At 37.9% G+C, this 17137-nt stretch overlaps 1 protein-coding gene across 2 annotated transcripts in view; it reads left to right on the plus strand.

Annotated features, from left to right (window-relative positions):
* Lsamp (limbic system associated membrane protein) overlaps window positions 1-17137 on the plus strand; it is a 2072304-nt gene that overhangs the window by 989488 nt on the left and 1065679 nt on the right. The window lies entirely within an intron of this gene.

Genomic DNA, 17137 nt, shown 5'->3' on the forward strand with positions numbered 1-17137 from the left:
GCCAGCCACCAGGTCAGACATGCTGAATCTTTTCCAGTAAGCCACCACCTCGTGGTGCTACAGATTATTAGAAATGGGTTAATATCAAGATATGAGAGTTAGTCAGTAACTAACTCTCTAGAGATAATGGGCCAGGCAGTGCTTAAATGAATACAATTTGTGTGTTGTTATTTCTGGGACTAAGTTAGCCATGCAGGAGCCGGGCGGGATGAAAAGCAGGCCTGCCCGTAGCTCCTTTCTACATAATGTTACCTAAGTAAACAATAAGTTCAGTGTAACCAACTTCAAAACTCTAAAATTGACAGAGACATCTCACTGCCTAGACAGTTACCCAAAGTTCTTCTGTACCGTTGAAGCATCCGTCTTCAGCCTACTGGCCCGTACTATCTTGAAGACTTGTCCGTCATATTTTTTTGTGTCCTGTAGAATGTGTAGAAGACTCTTTTATGAAGCAGGAACCCCAAAGGATCATCTCACTTTTAGGCAAGTTTAGCAGTTATTTTTCTGCAGATTTCGTATGCCCAGGTTAACAGTCCAGGAAAGAGCAGGTTTTTGCCTAAATGGCTAACCAACTCCATAAGGAGCTTTTTGATGTCCATTATCCTTTTGAAATAGATTGATGCTGCCAGGAGCAGATATGTCTCATTATTATGAAAAGTTTTAAGCTTTTAAACATTTTAAATGTTATAATTTAAAGGTCTCTGAAAGATTCAAAGAATATCTAACTGAAATATATCTCTACATATTTAGAAAAATCTAACTAATATGACTAAAAACTTGATTGTTATAGATAATTATCTATTAATGTATATTTTTAATTATACATTATATTTTTAAATGAGCTGCTCTGAATGCTGGCTCTGCCTCTGTTCACTTTAAAAATTTGGAGGTACTATTACTGCCAGCTCTAGGGTCACCAGGTAGGAGCCCCACTCAGCACTTTAACTCTGAGAATGAGTGTGCAACACATAAACCCTTTTTTTCTGAGTAGTAGGTAAATCTGCCATGCAGAACACTGCGTAGCCTGGAAATGTCTGTGTATGGTAGCAGAAATTGGTCATGCTCTCCTGTCTGTGCATGCCAGCTGGTCTCAGCTACTTTCCTCCAGACCCCGAGTAGGTACACAAACACCCAGGCCCACAAATGCCATTTAAATGATCCATAGTTGGAGTTCGCATTGGCAGTGTGGCCCAGAAAGCCACATTATAAAACCATGTGGCATCTTTTTTTCCCTATGGCTGAATCAGAAAAACCTCTCTCAAAGGAGCCATGCCTCTGTTTGCTAGAAGCAAACAGAAAATGCCACTACCAAACGATGGTTAACTCTGTTCTTTTGTGTCTAGGACACTTTTTAAGCTTTAGGTTTTATGTGGATGTAGTTACCCCATGTTGGGCGCTAATCTGTCAGAGAAGGAGGCCACTAGTTTGTTCTCAGATGCTCAGACCCAAAATAATCATACAGAATCTGTATTAATTAAATAACTAGTTTCTTATTGGCTAACTCTTATATTTTAATTTAACTCATGTTTATTAATCTGTATACCACCACAAGGTCGTGGTCTACTAGCAAAGTTTTAGCATGTCTGTCTCTGATGGCTCCATGGCTTCTCTCTGACTCAGCCCTTCTTTCTCCCAGCATTCAGTCCAGTCCTCCCCACCTAGCTCTGTCCCACCCCGCTCTGCTTGACTATAGGCTCCAAACAATTCTTTATTTATTAATGGTAATCACAGCAAACAGAGAAAAATCCCATATCAGTCACCTAACAATGTAGTGTGAATTAGCTAGCACTCACCGGGAAAGCTTCTGGATCAGTTCCAGATTGACTATTCTAAGTCCAGTTTACCAAGTATGTTGTGTCTTCAGAAGTAGATCAGACTGTAGGTAAGCTTAAAGAGCATTTTCTGAACTAGTGTTTGATTCATTGTGTTAGAACAGTTAAGCTCCATTTGGAAACAAATTTACAAACTAGAGAATTAATTGTATCTTTTCATTTGATATGACTTTTTACAAAGCATCAGTAAGACTGATTTTCTTCTATGATCATAGAACTCATTCAGAAATTAAGTTCTACAAGTGTGCAGGGAAAGCCTGAGGGATCCCAAAGTACACAGTGTGAATGAAATGTTCCTTGTAGTGGGCCTACCACAATATCAACAATTCCTCCACCCCTCCTTGGAATATTTCATATCTCTGATGTCCTATGGGATAGCAATTCCATTTCTATCTTTAGTATCACACGTCTTCCTACAGAGTATGACGAGAATAGTGAATATCTCTAACTGAAAGAATCACAACACATATTCAGTTAGCATCAACAATCCCTACTGTTGTTAAAGTGCAGTTTCTTCAAAAGGTAGATACTACAGGGCTGGGGTGATGGCTTGCTGGGCAAACTGCTTGCTGCAGAAGCAAAAGGCGCTGAGTTGAGATCTCATGCATCCATGTGAGAGTCAGGCATACAGGTGTGTGCCTTTTACTTCAGTGCTGGGCAGCAGAGAATAGCAGATCCAGGTAAATTATGGAGCAGCCAGTCCAACCAATTGATGCACTTAGGTTCAGAGACACACTTTGTCTCCAGAAATAAGGCAAGAACTAAGTTTGGCATAATCTCTGTTTTCTACAAAGGCAGAAACCGGCATGCATTTCACCCACACATTCAGGCATATATGCATAACACACACGCACAGTGAATTTTCTGTCACGTTATTTGAAATGATTTCAGGTTAGAAATGTCACATAAACTAATTTTGACCTTAGAGTAATTCTGTTTAATCAGAAATTATAAAAAAAAATGATAATTCGAGTGAAAGTAACTGAGTTCAGTAGACATGCAGGTTTTATAGACTTTTAACCATGAAGTCCCATGGGGTTGTGTTATTAGGATTTGTTTATGTTCTTAATATGGCTGTAATAAAGCTAAAATCGAAGAAATGTCAAAATGCCGCCTGAGAGTTGAGGTTAGAAAAGGAAGCTATCCCCTGGGCAATCATGGTCTATAAGGAAATGACTTTGTAACTCCATTAATACTGGAGAACGGAAGCTGAGCAAAGTCCAAGTGAACGGAAAGATTAAGACCAAAAAAAAAAAAAAAAAAAAAAAAAAAAAAAAAGAAGCAGGAAGCCATGGGCTAATGGGGAGGTTGTAAGCAGCCTGTCAGCCTGTCATACTTACTACTCTCAAAAAAAAAAAAAAATGCTATCTTTTCATAAAGTCACTGGCAATGTCTAAAAATCAAAGAATTTGCATGGTGATTTCAAATCATAGCTGCCCTACTTAAGTGTTTCTCTTGGGGATTCCAGATAGCTAAGAGCTGAGCTACTGCTACCTGTGGGAATCAATTCTTAACAGGCAAAATCACAGGAAAGGGTGATGTGGGCCTGTGAGCTGTTAGCTCCACCCGTGAAAAGGCAGACAAAGGAAAAAATTCCCATGCATCCTGGACCAGGTTAAGCACAAGAAAGAAGGCCATTGGATTCCTTCTCTCTCTCTCTCTCTCTTTTTTTTTTTTGTTTACTTGGACTTAATTATTTGACTTTTTTGTTATGTAATCACATTGACTGAGCAGTCCAAACTGCTAAATAGTAATTAAGAGTGATTCAGGCGGCTCCAGCTGGCTCTGGAATCGCTCCCCGTAGGTAGGCTGACATTTCTACCCTTAAAGAATCCCTCCTCGGATGCAGTTCAGAGCAGCCAACCTCAAGTCTACCCATTTGATTAAACAACAGAGAAACTGCAAATAGTAAAAGTCACTTCTCCTGGGCCAGCTTAACCTGACAGAAAATTCAAGAAAGGAAAGTAATGTGTAAGGAGGTTACGGATTAGTATTTAAAACGCCACTTATCGGTTGACATTCTTTAAAGTGTGCATCTAATTAGTCAGCAAGCATTCCAATGGTAGACTGTGTCAGCCTCTCCCTGTTCGGCATTTGTACCTAGCTGTTACCAAAATACTCAAGAGAGCAATTTAAAGGCAGAAATTTGGATCATGGTTCTGGAGCATTAAATCTGTGATTGCTTGCCCCTATGAACTTAGAAAGAACTTGTTGGTGCAGAAGCGTACGGCGCAAGCGACAGCTCAGCTCATGGTAGACAAGAATCAGAGAGTAACAACATGACATGTATGACTTTTTAAAACACATGACCTACTTTTCCCAATGAGACCTTACCTACCAAACTTTCCAGAACTACCAAAAACAGTGTATGCAACTGGCATTAAAACATTAATTCATCAGAGGAGTCTGTGAGGGACACTGTCTACCTAAGAATCTGGAGAGCTATTAAAACAATTTCTGTACAAAATTTATAGTTATGATGCTTCTTTGCTTGCTATCTTATTTTATTATTAACCCTTGGAAGCTTGCTTTTTTTTTCTAAGGGGAAACATAAAGGATGTGGATGTGGATAGGAAGGGAGGTAGAAAAACCCTGGGAGGAATTGGGGAAGAAGAAATTGTAATCAGAATACATTGAATGAAAAAAGTCTATTTTCAATAAAATAAACAAAATAATATAATGATATATCTACTACATACCATATTTTAAATTTTATTTGCATTTTTCAATTAAAGCATAATTACATCATTTCTGTCTACCCCTCTTCCCTCCAACTCTTCCCATATACTCTTCTCACTCCTTTACAAGTTTATTGCCTATTATCATTATTATTTACTTGTGTTTGCACATATATTAATACAACCTGCTAAATCCTTTTATTGTTGCTTATATGTGTATGTTTTCAGGGATTACCACTTGGTATTTGATAAACAGTCACAGGGTTCATTCTTTGAGAAAACTAACTCTTCCTCACTCTGTGATCAACAATTGCTTGGAGCTCTTTGTTTAGGAGTAAGGGACTGTGCGTCTTTCTCCTGTGTTAACACATCTGTTGGTGGTGTCCTTGTGCAGGACGTGTATCGGTAATCATATTCTTGAGGATTCATGCATGTAGCTTAGCTTCCCTCTCATTCTCAGAGCCACAATCTTGCAGCCGATTTCTTGACCCTCAGTCTCTTACAATCTTTCTGTTCTTTTTATATGGGGTTCCCACAAGCATTAGGGGTTGTGTTGTAGAAGTATCGGTCGAGGTTGGAGCATCCACAATCAGCTGTTCTCTCCATTTTGATCTGTTGGGATTTTCTATAATGACTGTCATCCTCTGAAAAAAAGAAACTTCATTGACGAAGAGTGAGAGTCATAATTATCTGGGTAAAAAGGTAAGTATGAAGAATGCAGTTAAAAATTACCTTGTTTAGAAAAATGGCTGTAGTTATTTCTTCTCTAAGACCGATGACCTTATTAAAGGTATTTGGCTATGGTTTCCAGGACTGAGCATAATTTCTCTTCTATTATCAAGGAGGATTTAAATCTAATTAGATAGTTATTGACAACTACCAAGATATGAATACCAATACCACTATTGTCCTGATGGGGATCTCTCACCATGTGGGCCCCTGTTGTGGTACAAAGGAATCATAACTGGGTGGGTGCTGGAATTAGGAATATCACAACAGACCATGCAAAGGGAAAACTGTGAAGGAGTGTTTAACTGGTGAGGAAGGAAGGTTAATACAGAGAGGGGGGATAAACAACGCTCAGGATGTTCATATATCATTTTAAAGAGAGCTTGTGAGTTCTCTCATAGCAAAAATGTACAAGACCACCATAGATGCCATTTCAAGGGTAAACTAGTCAACCTCAACAAAAAATGGTTTGGAAGTATTTATCAACATCATGAACGAACAAATATTTCAGCTGTAAGTTTCACCTGGAGGCATCTGTCCTTGAGACACACTTGAACAAGTTCTAAGCCATGTATAAGCAGGCATTTTTGCTCATATTGCTTATAACTGACATTGTAATTATACATATCCAAAACCAAAATATACAACCCGAAACATTAAAATTAGAAGGTTTATTCATGGTATAGCAAAAGGGGAAGAGAAAATAGCTATGTAGCTATATGTAGATCATAAGTACTATTTTCTTTATATATGAGCTATGTCACCTTTGTATTCCCTAAGATGCCACATATCCCTGGAAGGATATAAAAGAACTAGTTATATTGGCTTATTCCAAAGAGAAGCTTAAAGTATCGAAGTCTAAAAGACTGAGAGGCTCACTTTTCAGTATCCAGTAGATTATGTGTGAGGCCTCCTCAAAACCCATGTCAGAAGGAATGACATTCTTTCTTTTCCTCGCCACCCATTCCGAGGAGATAAGGGACTAAGTTCTCAATATTGAGCCAAAGAAAACTTCTAATGGCATAGCTCTTTGGATCTGTTGAATTTTGAAACATGCTTCTATACAACCTATCAAGTAAGATTAATAAAAAGTCATGAAGTAGCCAGACAGTGTAAATATAAATTAACTAGAGAAATGACACCTAGGAAAATATGAAAAGATAATGATGAATCCAATGAAATAGCTAATACATAAACACTCTGCTAAAAAAGTTAATTTTCTTATTCTGTTGAAGGTATTTTTATTTTATTATCAAACAACCCATGTCATATTTTAATAAAGAGAGAGAGAGAGAGAGAGAGAGAGAGAGAGAGTTTGCTCCTTGAGAGATATGCAGGGATCTTGTAAATAAGGGACCCTGTAACTTTTTATACCAGGCACCCCACAAAAATCATGAATATTAATAGATCACTTTCAAAGGGCTAACTGTTTTATTTTGTGGCTCTATTGAGGTATAATTGACATATTAAATCATATGTATTTAAAGTATGCAATGTAATTTGATTGAGGTATACGTTGCAAAACAATTATCACGATTAAGTTGATTATCACATCCAATACATCAATCCAGTCACATTTACTGTTCTCTGTCAAGAATACAAAGATTTGCTCTCTTAGAAAATTGAAATACACAATACAGCGTTATAAACTGCAGACTCCAACCTACTCAGCAGACACTCAGAACTCAGAACTGCAAGTTCGTACCAGCATGTCTCCATGTCCAAATTTCTCTGTCAATTGCCATGTATCAGAAACACTGGATTTTGAAATCACACAGGAGTGACATGAGAGTCCTGTTTGTCAATGTCTAGTTTATGTCATGTGATCTAAAGTCTTACAGCTTCGTCAGGTTTCTAGCTCAAATGGCAGAATTTACGAATTTTTTAAATTGAATAATACTTCATTATTATAGTCACACAAGCGTATGTGCTTACACACAGCATTTTGTTATCCTATTCGTTTTTGCATCCCCCCATGAAAAGATGCACACACTGATATTGTATTTTGACTATTGTGAGCAATGTCGCAATGAACTTGTTGTGTAGATTTCTTTGGGGTAGTAATTTTATTTCCTTCAACCTTAAGGCTTGGGTGCTGTAAAGTATGGTAAGAACATTTTAAAGGTTTTAAGAAGCCTCCATTCCAACCAGCAATGCAGACAGCCTTACTCTTCCTCACTTTCATGCTGTAATTTGCTATCTCTTATTATGAGTCTGATTTTTATAATGCATCTTAAAGAATCTCAGTATCACATTGCTAACAGCCATCCAGTAAAATCAAACATATGAGGGGCTAGACAAAGAGAAGTCAGTTCTCAACTCTAATCATCTTTATTAACTCAGCAAGAAATTTGGAAATGCATGTCTTCTAACTGTGGATTTACATTCTTCAGTGAGCCACAGAGTCAGTTTAGGAAGTCAAAACTTTTATTTTAGGAAAGACCGTGAATGAAAAAGAATAGTGTCTTCTCGAATGCTGAATAATAACTATTTTATGCTTCTGAATATAGGCAGATGTCAGAATTTCTAGTTGTAGTCACAAAAAGTTGTGACAGTCACTGAATTTGGAGATGGAACTGTTTTCTAATGCATGCTCTCTAAGTCAGGCATTGATACAATCAGAGAAGTGTACAGCTGTAGTTTGTAAATCATGATTTACACGTGCCAAGCACACATTATCTTAATTGGGCTTTTGTTATGTACATTTTATGCAAGATATAATTAAATTTTATAGCACTATTGAAAGGCAAGAGTGATTAGTACTTAGACCTATTTTCTTTAGGAAAACAAAGGAAAAGAAAAGTTAGATAACTTAACTATGATTCATAAAAAAGAGCAGAAACTGGAGCCGAGGTGAGCTGACATAATAATCTGTGTGTTGGACAATCAGAGAATACAATTTTATTTTTGTAGAAGAAACACATTCTGGGTTTAGGCTTTCCATTTGTCTTTGACTAGATGTCTAGAAATTTCATGATTTTTTTTTTGTGCTGAAATTTTCTTTGTCCTTTCTTTGTAAATAGTTCACAAAGCTTATTTCATGTTTGAACAGTTAGATTCAGGATGGCCTCCCTCTCTACCGTGCTACTTGCCCTCCTGTGGTTTAGGACAGAGTGATGTCCTCAGTAGTCACTACGATCCTGGCGTTCTCTACTTGCAGCCTTTAATTTCTCAGCTGCCTCCCTTAGCAAATCAAAGTCTTCCTTACTGCCCTGAATGCAGGTTTCTACTTTGGAAACAGGGATAACACTATGTCACAGTGGTGACTGGGTAAAGAGGGTAGTATTTGTGAAGTGGTTGCCTGGAAAATGACAGGAATCCAGAAAATGGAAATTCTTTAATTTAAGAGAATATAATATATATTTAAAAGTAACTAATTCAATATGGTTGAAGTACCTACTCTCGGTGATTTATGAGCTTAATTGATCTTCAAGGCAGTCTTTCTACTAATTTTTCTTTTTTTGCACATCTTTTAATTTTCGTTTCCTAATTTATCAACTCTAAATTCCAATTTATCATTTTTGGCTTTGGTGTGAGACATGCCTAATTCTTCTATAGATTACTATGATGATCTGGCTTTTGAATTCTCAACAAAGCAATAGGCATTTAGTAGAAGCTTTTTTATTTTGAAGTTTGATCTTTTCCTTCGCTGGTGATAGCGCTCTTGCTCTTTTCAATTAAAATAGCTTATGCACATTAATTGTAAAAGTATTAGGTTTTGTCATATTTCCACCTGTGCATTCAAGGTCATGTACTCATACCTCCTATGTCCTGTGCCTCTTCTTATTTCCCTCTTCCTTTCCACTTGACCTTACTTACAATTCTCCAGCCATGTGCCAGTTATAAAATACATGCAAATCCCAGCCCTTCAGCACCCTTTCTTGATTCTGGGCAGCTGTAGCATATTACAACCACAAGCTGTCTCTTACAATGAACTTGATGCTCTATATGTGGTGTGGTATTCTGACATTTTCTCAGTTAGGTATGTCAAATTAATTTTCCACATAACATCTTCTCATTATGATGGTTTCAGAGGGCTCTAACTGAAGTTCCTTTCAACAAGCATCTGCAGTGTTCCCTTCACAGTGAACTATGGTTTCCTTCACTCAAGACCATACCCAGAATTCATAGAACCTCCCAGATGAGGGTTTGTGCCTACTCTTATTGTAACTAGTTATGCTGTATTTGGTGACCATCTCTGACCTACGAGAGGAAACATTATCTGCTCCTTCACAAAGTAAGGGATTGGCTAGATCCTCAATTTGCTTCATTTTTTCCCATCTTTTCTGTTTCCACATTCCCTCCAACATCGTTGAAACTTTAGGAAGTAAAGGAGCGTGTTAAAGGGTATAGAATATAATGTGGGTCCATTTGATTGAAAAAAGAAGTACAAGTGTTCATAAACTATGAGGCTTAATTTTAACCACCTTAACTACCTTCTCCCAAGCACTACTCTTACTGAGATCAGTGGGAGTTGGTACAGTAGAAGAGAGTAAAATCCAACCCAACCAGCATGAAGAAATAATTTTTCCTGTAATCCCTGCATGAACACAGAAATTTAGCTACTTCTGAGTAGGCTGAAGGCACATACCAATATCGCACAACAGGTAAAGGGCAGAAGTGAGCACAGTCTTCAGTATGCTTTGTACTTTAGGCAATAGAGGGCCCAGGGAGGTTTGTTTCTCCTCAACACAATATAAAATCTGAAATAAATACGTTGCAGAACAATTTGCTAGAGGCAAAATGTACTATTTGAGCCCATTATTCTAGCATTATCATTTATGTGTAGTTTATACGTAATATTTTAGGCTATTTAGATGCAGCATGTTTGTACATTTAAGTCCTAACCCAATAATTGTTTCTTCCAAATGCTAACACTATGCAGTACTCACTAATGACTTCATTACTTTTGCATATTTATAGTTATGTACGTGTAGGTTTGCGTACGTGTATTTAAAAAGTTGCTGTGCACTTGCAGTCAGACGGCACCACAGGCAGGAAGGACCCACTGATCACAGCTGTTCTGTCTCTTCTCTGGGGGTTTCAGCTCACTTTCTGTTGAGTCTTAGTCTCATGATCTGCTAAGGGAAAAAAAAAAACAACAGAGGGGCAAGGAATGCCATCCAGCTGAGATGGCAGCTGCCACCACCTTGTATTTTCCCTCCAGCTTTTCAAGCACACCATGGAAAATTTTCAGTGGAAAGCTTATTAGTAGAGAGCAAGTGAAGTAGAACCCTAAGTGAAAGTGTTGAACGCCAACAACCAAACACGTTTCCAGAGACTCCCTCCTTTTTTTCTCTGTAACCTTGGAGCCTGTCCTGGAACTAGCTCTTGTAGACCAGGCTGGCCTTGAACTCACAGAGATCCCCCTGCCTCTGCCTCCCGAGTGCTGGGATTAAACACGTGTGCCACTACCGTCTGGTGAGACTCCCTTCCTCCCTTCTTTATGTCTTGAAGTCTGTCTCTGGCCAAGCTGACGGGGAGTGGGCACAGCAAGCCAACCTCTATGTGCACTGTAGCTTCTTCCATCTGACCAAGACACATGGAGAGCATCTGCGCTGCTTGAGTCTTGCTACTGTAGCCTGAGCAGGCTGAGACTGGGCCTCCATCACAAACTGAAAAAGCTAGTGATGCGTTTGTTTTCACTGTTTATATTTCCTTCGAATAGCTCCACTGGACCTTTGTTTGAAACATATAGAGGGCAGGTGTTTTGGTCCATAATCTCATGATCTAGGAATTCATGCACTAGTTTTCACTACATTAAGAAAAATCCCCTTTTTGTTTTTTTCTCACCTAAGATTTACAGTAGAGTTCTTCTAACACAAGGTTCATAATCCAATAGGTAAATCAGGTCTAACCGATAATTCAAGTTTAATTTCATCAGATGCCATTACAGTCACGAATAGCATTCCCAGACAGTGCATACATTTAACATGTGCTTATTATTACAGTAGATTTTAAACTAAGTTTTGGACCATTTATCAGGGTTTTGATTCTTTTATCTGAATGTCATTTCAGAGGACTCATTTAAGCCTCTTTTACTGGGTTTGTTACTTCAAAACAGATGGAAGAAAGGACTGGGGTGTGGCTTAGTGGTGCAATGCACATTTTACAAGGGAGACACCTTGGGTTTGATCCCTAACACCCCCACCACACACAGAGACAATCTCAATTTTATCTTCTCAAGGTGAAATTATAAATAGCTTGATGAAACATAAAATTTAGAAAGAAGGAAACAATGCAACCATGAAAGATAGAAAATTCTGTAAGCCAGTTAATTGCAGACAATTTTTAGCACTAAAGTCTGAATGTCTAAGTGTAAAACCTCTGATATGGTAAACTGGGTTTACAGTTTGGTCCTAGCATGAGTCCTTCTCTTATGCTTGGCTAACACGTCATCTATCTGCGTGGAGCTGCTCTTCAGTCCCGTTGGCCGTCCACCTTAGAGGGGACCCTTTATTCTCTGGACCCCACCCCACTTGTCACAGGGTTAGTCCTGGCTTACCTGCCTGTCTCCTGCATCAGTCTGACCTCGGCTCTACCCTTTACTCTCTTTCTTGTACTTAAGCTCTAGAGTTTGTTCTTTCAAATACTATTTTCTATCTTAGTTCTCTTATACTACAATGTATTGTTTTCCAATTATCTCAGCTGTCATTCAGTATCCACACCCTGGCTTCCTATTTCTTAGTGTTCATAACAATAATGGCCAAATTGCAGTGGTTGTGTTTCTTTGCAACCTAGATCAAAGTAGGCTTTCAGTTTTCTCTCCCATGTTCCTGTCTTCACATAATTTTGCATCTCCATCACAGGTACTATTTTTTCCTACATTCTATGCTTTACTATTTTCTTCATTGTTGAGTTAATAGTCATTCCTATTTTTAACACAGGAAAATCCTGTCACTGACCAAAAATACCTTATGTCATCAAACAGAAATAATAAAAATAAACCTTGTCTTTTCTCTATACAACGCCACACACTTTAGCTGAGTATCTTCATATGATGAGTTTTAAAACCAATAATAAAATATACATGTATTAAAAATTAACACAAAATATCTCTTGGCTCCTTAGCCTTGCTTTCTTAAAATGTATCTGTCTCTCAATCTTTCCTCAGTTTCCCTGTCCATGCCCTAACTGTGACCTCCTTCTTCCTCCACCAATCCAGCACTAACAAACGACTTTATCACTTTATAATGCCTTTTATTTTCTTTCATTTTCCTCTCCATATTCCTCATAAGTAACTAAGCCAGATGTTGATTGCACATTTTTCTTTATAGTTCCTTGTTGCAAAGCTTGTCAGTCTCATCTGCCCAACTTGACAACTCTATACCTTTTCAAGGACAAACACTCTCTTCACTGAGCCAGATGAATCGATCACCAAGTGAGATCTATGGAGAAAAACAGTTACTGAGATGGCCCTCCAGCTGAATGAAGTCAACCGTCACAACTTTTAAAAATAGAACACTGACCTTGCCAACTGAGAGTGTGGTAGCCAAAGAATATGGGGCTTTCTTTCTCCTCCATAGAGGATAACAGCACTCCAGGCTCCACTGACAGCGCATCCTTGAACTTCACACTACTGAGCTCCTTTCAAGACTTCTGCCGAATAAATTATATCATGTTTGTGGAGGGGGAAAAGAAACCATCTCCAGCATTTGATCATTCACTACCTTCATCAGAACTTTTGCAAAAAATGGTTAAAATGCAGATTTTAAGCATGTATTTGTTCATGATAAAGTTTTTTGCTATATTGCTGGTTGATTTAAAGCAAACTTGCGTGATTGATTTTTAAGAGGCAAGGTCGTGATTTTCTCTGCTGGTAGTCACATGTGATGAGGCAGTGCATTGCTTCTGAGTTGGGTGACTGGTTAACTTTTCCTTTCTTTATTTACCAGCTATGGACTTTTGGTCAAGTTATAGATAACTTTTAAGCCTCAGTTTGCTTCTTCGCATAGAAGTGGTATTAAGTACCTGACTCATAAGATTGCTATTCAGATACAAAATCCAATTAATACTACCTAACTCACAGTGAAGACGCAATAAATTTAATTATGTGTATTACCGAAAATAGACCAAATTTATTATGAGTCAGGCTTCTACAATTACACACACACACACACACACACACACACACACACACACATATATATATATATATATATAGCTACAATTATTATATGATTATATTAAAAAATAAGGGAGGACTCTCAAAATAATTTTTATATTTATTTTTAGTGTGTGTGTGTGTGTGTGTGTGTGTGTGTGTGTGTGTGTGTGTGCGTGTGTCCATGGAGGTTAGAGGAAGACGTTACATTTCCTGAAACTGGAGTTTTAAGAGGTTGTGAGCTTTGTGAAATGGTATTTGGAACAGAACCCCAGTCCTTTCCAAGATCAGCAAGTACTCTCAAACACTGAACCATCTCTCTAGTCTCCAAATGTAATACAACATAAGTTTCTATACTAAAATGTCTTTGCTATTATAGTCGTTTTACATAATTTATAAATTGTATTTGTTTATGGAGAAAGAATATCAAATACCAATGCAAAGTGGCCTATATTTATATATGTAATCCAGGCTGGCCTTGAATTCTCCCGACTCAGATTACTGTGTTTTGGGGGTCACAGACATATCCCACCATGTTGGCTTAGAAATCATTGTCAATTATGAGAATACAGTAATATATATTTGGTTAGATAATGGTCATGGAATTTGTCATTTTTCTCTTTTCTTTATTTCCAAAAAGTTAAGAAATAAAATTTTGAAATTACTCTATGTAAATCACCCAGAGCCTTTGGTGTACATCACTTCTTGTGGACTTGGGATTCTTTATTTATGACAAATAATCAAAGAGATTATTGGCTTCGATATGCTATTATTAGGAAACAGACCATTTTCACGAGTAAGTAGTTACTAAATTGAATCGTTCCAACTTACGGGATGCTAGCCATTTAATTATTTTATATTTTTTAGGTGTAAGAAATTCAATCAATCAAAACAAAAAACTATTATTATTCCTCTGTAGAAACAGATATTTTTTCTCTTCCCTATTGTCTGTTTGTTTGTTTATTGAGGGATAGTGTCTTCCTATATTGGCCTGTCTTGGCTCAAACTTGCAATTCCTGTACATCAGATTTCTAACTGCAGGGATTTACAACCAGATTCAAATTTTCTTGATGCAAAGTAAAAATACATAGTTATTTCATAATTGATCTGTTTTATAAGTAGAATGATATGCATAATAATTTCATCTCAGAAATTTTTACTTTCTATATTCATTGGTGCATTTTTTGGTGCATTGCACTGTGTCACACAGGAAGTTTTCACTATGATTTTCTAGGAAGCTTGTAAGTATGTGCAGTGCTTCTGGTTCATTATTACTCCTGCATATTCCTTTACTCTCAATGTGTTTCCATATAGCAATTAGTTTCCATACTACATTTATTTGCTTATAGCTGTGGTAAACAATGCTGCAGTGATCAAATGCATACATGAGTCTTTTCTTGCATGCTTTTATATCCAAAGACTAAATCTTCTGAAATAAGATTGCTGTGATAAGGAGTATGCATTCATAATTTAATAGATACTCCCCCAAACAGTCTTCAACAGGAAAGCATGCAAGACTCTATGCTGGAGCCCGTTTCCACAAACTCACCAGGATGACATCAGCACACTTCTGGGATTTTTCTAATTAGCCACTTTTTCAAATGATCTTTAGAACCTTTGCATTTACCTTAATAAGATTTGTAGTTTTCTTATTTGTTAGTTGTACATGTAAATCCCTTTGTCCATGTTACTGTTGTGTTTTGAGGTCTGTACTAATCAATGACTTAGAATTCATTATGTCTTAGGAAGATTTTCTCGTTAGTTGTGATTAGTTGCAAGTATTACCCTCCCTCCAGTCTGCCAGTCTTTTGTAAAGTTCTTACTTTAAAAAGTTGCAGAAGTTTGTCTGTACCATTCGCTAAGGAATTGTTCGAATGAATTTAGCTAAAGGCAGTGTATTCTGGAACAGCAGGTTTTCATTTGAGTTGCTTAAAGCCTCGGGGTTCCACAAGGCATGTCTGTGGAGTTCCTTGAAATGCAGCACAATTGTGGATCAAATGTTAAAAATACATGAGTTCCCACTCCTTGAGACCATGCTAGGAAGCCGCACCCAGTGCTGGAAAGCCAAGACATGAAGACACATGAAAAATTACACAGGTTGTAATTTCTCGCGCAGAAAAAACAGCCCTGAAGTTATGAGACAGCATGATTTTCATGGCTTCAGTAGAAAACTTCTTTGTATCTGGTTATATCTCTGACCCCAGTCGCTTTCTTTTTCTTAATACTTATATAATCATTTTTGATTTTTTTTTCTTTTTAACTGCCTTTGAAGACAATTCATGAGGAGTCGGAAGTGGAATGTGGTGGTTCGCGTAGGAATGGCCCCCACAAGACTCATGTATTTAAATGCTTGACCCATTGGGAGTGGCACTATTAGGAGGTGAGGCCTTCGAGTGGGTGTGGCCTTGCAGTGGGTGTGGCCTTGTTGGAGGACTCATTTCTGTGGGGCAGCCTTTGAAGTCTTATATGCTCATGCTATAGTCAGTGTGGCACAAAATATACTTTTGTTGCCTACATAAAATAGCCTGGTGGGGATGGCATATGCCTTTAATCCCAGAGCTCGGGAGACAGGGTAGATGGATCTCTGTGTTCCAGGACAGGCTCCAAAGCTACACAGAGAAACTCTGTCTCAAAATGAAAAAAAAAAAAAGAATTCTAAGCTCCTTGTCCAGCACCATGTCTACCTACATGCTGCCTTGCCTCTTGCCATGATAATAGACTAAACTTCTGAAACTGTAAGCCAGCCCCAATTAAGTGTTTTCCTTATTAAGGTTTTCCATGGTCATGGTGTCTCTTCACATTTGTAGAAACCATAAGATATAACGTTTCTGAGACTGAAAGCAGAATGCAAGGACTAAGGTGAGCCAATCCCCCTTTCCCTGCTGTGTCAACTCCTTTCTCACACCCTCCCCTATCTACCAGTTCCTGATGAACTCAGAACAACCCTGGAATTCTGCCAATGAAATTCAGAAATAAAAATCTGGAGATCTAGTCCATTTCCTGATATAAAATGTGATAGAAGGCTCCCTCTTCCCATAGGGTATTTAGGAATTTTTGTGTGTCTCAGTTTCTGTATCTTTTAGCTTACGAGAAATCCTTCTTTAGATAGAATGTAAAGAATACGTAATTGTCAAGTTACCCTACTTAGTGGAATTGAGAGAGAGAGAGAAAAAGAGAGAGAGAGAGAGAGAGAGAGAGAGAGAGAGAGAGAGAGAGAGAATTATAGTAGCTTTCCCCTTAGTTTATTCTCCAGCATCTGTCCTCTGAAATAACCATTTGGTATTCTTCACATTATATGCAAATCTGAAGAGACATTAATGAAATTCTGATGACTGCCCTGTGGCCTTACCCAGTGTGTCATATGAGAATGAAAGGGACACGGTGTGAATATGAGCAGCCGTCTGTGCAGAGAACGGAAGAGAAGGGATCCCAGAAACCTAAACCATATTGTTCTTTCTGCCGTGTCCCCTAGAGGTCTTTAATTTGCCTTACAACAGGAGTTTTCCTGACTTATCAAAGAACTGTGTGCAAACTTTTACCTCTGTAGACTGAGGTTCATCTACACCTTTGAGTGAGATGAATATCTGTGTCATTATTTAGAAGTGGCAGGTGTAGTCATATACGTCTTGATACCACCTATAATAGCTCCATTGCCTCAAAGAGTAACTACAACAGGTAGGATAGCCCTGTTCCAAACCCTAGAATGAAGTGTTGGAGATGTGAGACAATGGCAGAATCTTCAAAATCCTAAGACCATTTCTAGCCTTAAAAATGCATTCCTCAATTGTTAATAT

The sequence above is a fragment of the Myodes glareolus genome, chromosome 2 (genome assembly GCF_982192425.1).
Source record: "Myodes glareolus chromosome 2, mMyoGla1.1, whole genome shotgun sequence".
Taxonomy (NCBI): Eukaryota; Metazoa; Chordata; class Mammalia; order Rodentia; family Cricetidae; genus Myodes; species Myodes glareolus.